This window comes from Silurus meridionalis, chromosome 7 (assembly GCF_014805685.1).
Source record: "Silurus meridionalis isolate SWU-2019-XX chromosome 7, ASM1480568v1, whole genome shotgun sequence".
NCBI classification, from domain to species: domain Eukaryota; kingdom Metazoa; phylum Chordata; class Actinopteri; order Siluriformes; family Siluridae; genus Silurus; species Silurus meridionalis.
The window spans coordinates 14,370,648-14,377,946 of NC_060890.1; the positions used below are offsets into that span (position 1 = coordinate 14,370,648).

At 40.9% G+C, this 7,299-nt stretch overlaps 1 long non-coding RNA gene across 1 annotated transcript; it reads right to left on the bottom strand.

The window, feature by feature from the left end:
- Positions 1 to 2,086: 2,086 nt before the first annotated feature.
- On the bottom strand, positions 2,087 to 7,088 carry LOC124388674. Its single transcript, XR_006926458.1, has 3 exons — positions 6,537 to 7,088; positions 4,759 to 4,849; positions 2,087 to 4,050 (listed from the first exon to the last, which is right to left on the bottom strand). It is a non-coding gene; the product is annotated as an uncharacterized LOC124388674 (long non-coding RNA).
- Positions 7,089 to 7,299: the final 211 nt, after the last annotated feature.

Here is a 7,299-nt window from a genome sequence, read left to right on the forward strand (position 1 = left end):
CGCAGCCCAGGGAGGGAGTGTGACTGTTACAGAGTGAGAGAGAGAGAGAGAGAGAGAGAGAGAGAGAGAGAGAGAGAGAGAGAGAGAGAAAGAGAGACGTATAAAGGGTGAAAGAGAGGTAGAGGAGTGAAAGAAATAAAGCTAAAAAAAAGGAGTTTAAAATGAACATTTTAGAGAGTTAACAGCCTCCAGCCTTTTCTACCCTATTAACTCCTATGCTGCTCTTCCTCTCCGCTCTTGGGAGTGACACACTATCCTCAACACAACCAACTCATGTACACCTCTCTCACGCTATGCCTCTATGTGAGTCTCTCCATCATTCCATCTCTTCATCATCTGTTTCATTTTTCTGTCTCCTGCATCCTCCTTTAGCCATGATCCTTGTTCTGCACCCTCTGACAACCTCTCTTTATTCCCCTCCTCCCACTTGCCCCATCCTCAATTTTTCTCACCCTCCTCCCCTTGACCCCCTCTCCAATGATCCCTGCCTTTAGAAACCAAAGATTAATTTCCATCACTCTGTCTGCTCTTTATTTTTCTTTCTCTTTTCTGCCAAAGGATCCCTTTTCTCCTTCCATCAATTCTCCACCCTCATCTATTCGTATAGCCTTTTTTTATCCCCTGCCACCCCACCCCCTTGCTCTGTATGACAGTAACATGTTTCAATTAAGATGTGGCAGTGCTGAGAAGGGCAGATGGCTCACACTGCCAGCGTCCAGTTTGCTCAGTCACCTATGACCAGTGTGCTGATTCAAACCTACAGTTCACACCAACCTGGTCACTGTTGCATGATCTGTGGCGCAAAAGAAAAGAAACATAATTGGCAGTGCCTAAGTGTCTACAATCTGGCAATTTAAGATATTATCTAAAATTTGTTATTTCCTGACATTATTCTTTCACTATAGACTACCACATCATGAGTGATGTTCCCTCATACAAACTCTATGCACTTAATTATTTATTGATAACAGTACAGTATTTGCTTTTGTATATGCGATGTAGTGCAGCAAAAAATAAGATGAAAAGCTGAATTGTGCTATAATGTTAGACCCATGAGGGTTTGCACGATCGCCTCATCCACACCAGTGGCAGGGAAATTGGTGTTCGGCTATATTTATCTACGGTAAATGGCAAGAACAGTTTCCAACACTCACTCGCTTTTCAGTTCACCTAAAGGTGGCACTATTGCTTTATAGGTTGAAGTGATTGGACATCACCCACAGAGGAAAAAAGAAAACAGAATAATGCTTGGTTTGTCACTCGTGCTACCTTCAGACTACAAAGATGATAGGACTGATGTTCTGTTAAGTAATTATGTGACCCTCCACAGAACTACAGAAAACAAAAGATCAATATATTAAATATCATTGTATTTTAACAAAAAAAAAAAACATTCAAAAAAGCAATTAAACATTTTATTGTTTATTTGATTCTGTCTATATGTAGTATGTATAGGTGGTCATGTAGGCTGTGTAGAGTGACGTACAACTTTTTTACTGCCCAACACAATTTATTCAGATTTTTAATTAAGAAAGAAAATCCATTTGTATTTGGAATATTTTTTTCACACATGAAAACAAAGCTCTCTGTGCTAACATTTTTGTTGACTTCAAGTGTACGTATAAATGCAATAAACCTTTATAAATGATGTTCGCCTTACAATGGACGATCTACATATAGAGTCAATAAATTAGAATAATATCACTGCAAAACGTTTTTATTGTAGGACCCGTTTTATTTTTACATTTGTATTGGTGTGATGTAAAAGGGTAAACTGATTTCCAGAATCACAACTGAATAATTCAGAACAGAAATAAATCAGGGTTTAAATAATTGCGTGATAAGAAATCGGCATACTGGAATTTACATTCCATTTTATAAATATCTATCTATCTATCTATCATCTATCTATCTATCTATCTATCTATCTATCTATCTATCTATCTATCTATCTATCTATATATATATATATATATATATATATATATATATATATATATATATATATATATATATGTGAGAGTTATGCTATTGTAAAATAATGTAATGTTATTGTAAAAAAATTTACAACAAAATAGGGGCATTTCATTAAGGTTATTTTGAGACTATATTTTGATTCTGCTCTTCTTTATACTATTGTATATTGAATTATAATTTATAATGTATATAATATATCAGTCAAATACATTACAATAATAGTCATATGAAGCATAATATTTAAGAAAGTGAAAATAGGCAAACCCAAATGTTAGGGAGGAATGGGTTAAAAGTCGAGCACATTAAGATGAATAGACAGCCGCAAGAAATCGCCGACCAATCCGGGTTGAGATTAACACTTTGCTCCTCAATGATTGGCTAGAGTGGACTCAATGCCTGTCCGTTCATACGCACAGGATTTCTGTCCCACGTGGGGTGTGAGATTGTCCCAAAGCTTCTATTGGCTACAAAAGCATCATTAAGCTCCTCCTTTTGTGAGGAGATTGGCGAAACGCCTCGGACTCGTGCCCGCCCCTACCTTGTTCTCCGTGGAAGGAAATACCCCTGAGTGAGTGAGAAAGAGAGAGAGAGAGAGAGAGAGAGAGAGAGTGTGTGTGTGTGTGTGTGTGTGTGTGTGTGTGTGTGTGAGAGAGAGAGAGAGAGAGAACGAGCGAGCGCGCGCGCTGTCGGCTCGTCGCTTCGCATCTACGAGACAGCACGTGAAACTAACACGGCTCTGACATTTTGTACCGCACCTCTTAACAACCTTAATATGATTTCTTTTAAAAACATGATTATTTGATATGATATTTAACTCCACATTTTCTCCGCCTTTGCCTGTCTTGCAGCATCGCGCGTGTGTGGTATTTCAGATTTCATTTGATTCAGCTCTTCTCCTGCCAGCTCTCTCTCTCTCTCTCTCTCTCTCTCTCTCTCTCTCTCTCTGTGCATCACCGCACACTGAGGTTGAAAATCACCATAAATTTGAAGGGACGTCACGCGGCCACGTTACTTCTCCATTACAATACAAAAGTGTCGCTAAAACGCGCCGTCCGAAGCCAATCACACGCCATCAGCCAACCGGACAGCCTGTGTGTTTTCAGACTCAACCATCATCTAACATACAATTTGGGACCGTTGTTATAAATATAGTTCTGATCCCATCTTTCCACCGATTCAGGCCTAAATTTGACCAAATAATACTCAGTGATGGCCATCTGCTTCAGGACAGCACTCCCCAAACATTTTGCACCTTGGACCAGTTTCACGCAAGACAATTTCTTCCACGGACGGGTGTGGGGCACGCGCATAACTAAACACAATAATGTGTGTATTATATCAGATGATTTAATTATTCATTTAATTATTACATATATAATATAAATGTAACTCGATTCACCACATACAGAGTCAGTGGGAGTTTAATTTATCGATGCATAGAAAAAAAACTGTAAATGCTATAAGTTGCGGAATAAAATAATTTAAATATGAAGAAGTTAATAATATAGATATACAACATTTTAATTGTAAGTTTTTATTCTTTCTGTCTGGCCCAGTACCCAAATGATCCACAGCCTGGTACTGGTCCTTGGCCTGGTGGTTGGGGATCCCTGCTCTAGGACAAGGTCAGTGTTTAGGCTGCAGGTTCATTCACTTCTCTGCAGATGGACAGATCTTTCCAATTTGAGTTCCACTAACCAAAACATAAACCTCTTTTTTTTTCTACCGGAAGCTTACATGTAGGCTGAGGGGTCAGGAAAGGAGGTTTCGCATGCAAAAAAAATCCTTAAATGAAAGTCCTTCGTTTTGTTTTAATGAAGTGCACAGAAAGGTCACAGTGCTACAACCCATAAGCCTCTGCACTACACTCTGCTCCAAAGTGGGATTGTGTTGGATCCAGATGTCATCACTGCGTTCTCATAATATCTGGATCTGACCACATGCTCGCCATGCTGTCAAAGCACACATTTCATCTTCTGCTGATGATTACCAACGCTGATGCTGTTGTGATCCCGTCTCCTCCCAGCTTCTTCTGTCATTAATGCCCGGCCAGCTGAAGTGTGCCTTTGCATTCTGCGACATGAGTTAATGAGTTAATTAGTTTATAGGGTAATTTTTCTTTCTGTCATTCTCTCTGCCCCTTTTTCTCAATCACTCGTATTTCGTTGAGTGATGATATCACACACATTTTTGTAATTTACTCGCAAACGTGTCCAATCACACGTATACACATGCTTTGTCTTAGTTTGCCTCACATGCACTCACAAATCACGGAGGCATTATCCATGTCCTGACTCAGACACACTCATCTATAGACCTTCTCTCTCTCTCTCTCTCTCTCTCTCTCTCTCTCTCTCTCTCTCTCTCTCTTTCCCAGATGCTGCCCTGCTGTGATGCCTGAAGCTAAGCAAGCCAGTAAGATTAATAACGAGCTGTCCCTCCCGAAAGGCAGGGCAAAAAAATACACTGTTTGCAGAGGAGAGAGTGAGTGGGTGTGAGTGGGACAGAGAGAGAGAGAGAGAGAGAGAGAAAGAGAAAGAGAGAGAGAGAGAAAGGGAAAGTGTGTGTGCGCGTGAGTGCACGTGTGTGTGTGTGTGTGTGTGCAAAAGAGAGACTCTTTTTGTTGGCAGGTTAGTGCCATTCACTACCTCTAACGCTCACACAGACCCTCCCCCGGGGCCCACTGACATGGATTAATGTGTTTAGTACAATTATTTCATTTATTACTGTCTGGAGCTTTTTTCAGATAAGAACATTTTTCAGGTTGCTAACCATTATTACCTTCAGGACTTGCCAAGCAAAGGGGCTCACGGTCAGAAGTGCTTCTCTCTCTTTTGTTAATGCTTCTCCCAGCATCTGTTTCACAGCTCTGCTGAAAGATTGAGAGGGGTTGAGAGAGCTCTATCTTTCTCTTCCTTTTTTTCTTCTTTACACCCTTAGACATTCACCGTAGGCGAGTCTCTGCTGTTTAATGGCATGATACAGTCTTTGCAGCCATTATATTTTGTTAAAAATAAAATGCTTTGTTGTGGGTGATCTGTTGTGATCATGTTTTCCATATTCAGTTTTGTTAATTTATTCAGAATGCAATATTTTTCTTTTACTTTTCGTTCTTTAATATGGACCATGGGAACTCAGAACAGGTGTGCTAGCACCACTGATCCTCAGCAGGTAGCTCTATAACACTCGCACAATAGCTGCCATGCTGAATGATGATACCTGCTCCAGAGGGTGGTGCACCTCTTAATCTATCAAACTGCCCACCATGCACCAGCCCTCAGATCTCCTCCCCCTGTGTGTATCCTCACATTGAGATTCTCACATCTGGCTTGGGTATGCCTGTACTCAAGCCCAAAATGACATTGATAGCATGTACACCCGGGTAGCACATAGACTGTTATTAGGTACTACCACCCGCAAACAACACATTTAGAATTTTACCATAAAAATGTCAATGTTCACACAATCTGTTTTAATTGGCTGCCTTTCGGAGGCGGGTAGGAATAAATGAGATGGACTGAACAGACACCCCTCCTTTCACACTCATCTCATTCTCCTGCTGTTCGCCATTCCTTGATTAGCATTCCACATTTCACAAGCGCCCAAGTACAACGCAGAGGCCATTTATAAAGCAAGCGGCAGTGCAGAAGACATCTCTTTATAAGTACTTGCACTGTCTGGGCAACCTGATCTCATGAGAAATTTGTACAAATTTGAATGAGCCAGAGTGATGTGGTTGGATTTGCAAGTGGGATCCTGGGTTGATCTGGGACAATAAGAGAAGCCTGAGGAAGGCTGGCTACAAAAAAAACCCAGAAACCTAGATACAACGAAATATAATTTCAACATTGCGAATGTGTGATTAATAAGGGGTTGGCTGTGCCATTGATCAGGCTGGCAGGAATATGAAGGCTTGAATGATACTCTTCTCTGGGCTTAAAGTATCAACAAGGTCAGTCCCTGCCAGTTCAGACAATCAGTCAGCAGGTCGTCATGGCAATGAGTTGCCATGGAACATGGTTTGACTGCATGTCAGAGGTCCAAATTTGGCCTGAGGTTGCCCACATCTCATCAATGAGCCTGGGTCAGTGTGTTTGCATGGGACACTTGGGGATGTACAGAGTCATTAAAAGTGCAAAAGTTTGTGCCTCAGAAAGGTCATTATTGGGATTGTCAGGGAGTAGCTGTGGAGCTTGAGTGATGATGAGACCCGACTTTGTCTTATAGCCTTATGCTCTCGACCGTGGATCTTTTCCCCCCAGCATTGATTGAACAGGGGTCACTGATAATGAAAGCTACACATTGTCATCATTTATCAACCTGGTTCAGACTGAAAGTACCCCATAATGATTTGTCCTGATCACCTCCTCCTTACCTAAAATCTTCCTCTAACTTTATACTCATCTTTTACTCTAAAACACCCAGATCAGACTTTTAAAAGGCTGAGCTATTATAGTTATTTGTAATTTAGATCAGAGTTGACTTAAAAATTACAACACAAATTCTCCTGCTATAATTAGAGCACTTGTTTTCCAGCAGAAACAATAAAACTTGCTTACCCAGATGGCAGGAAGTCATGGCTTTTGCTCTGAATGAGGAAAGCGGTCATCAGAACATGAAAAACAGGTATTTCCCAACAATGGAAACAATGGCAAGAGCCTGGATCTTTCACCATCCCCTCTATGTGATTGATATCCCTTTACGACATATACTGCAAGAACCGACTTGCTCAGAATTTGGCGAAGCTTCCATCGGCATGACTGTAAGCCGATATGAGGAGAATCATTCTCTTGAACTTGATAATGTATCAAAGTCAAGGCTCCTCAGAAAGGCAAGCCGAGTGTGAGTGGGTCGAGGAATTTCATCTGTCTTTTTTTTTTTCAACAATCAAAAATCCTCATAACAGGATTGCGAGCAGGTTACATTTCACATCGTGCTAAAGCAGTAGATTATATGCTGCTCGAAGAAGGCGCAGTCCATTGTAGGCTTACTCCCACATGTAGCATTGGCTTGTTCTACTACAGCAGCTTGAGACAACAAGACAAGCATGCCTTCAGCAACAACACAAGTAAATCACAAGCTTTCCCTACTCTCAGCAATCTGTCTGTCTAACTGTCTTGGGGATCTACATACCTGTCCATAGTCATTATGCAGTAGATATACAGTATATCCATCCACAAAGAGGTCTAAGTGCCACCTGGCAGCAACCACTGCTTGATATGTCTGCTTTAGCTAGGGGCAGACTTTAGTAGACTGCAGAGAATTAATCAGACAATGAAGAGGAGGTGAGTTTGGGTGACAACAAAAATATGCACCTTTTTT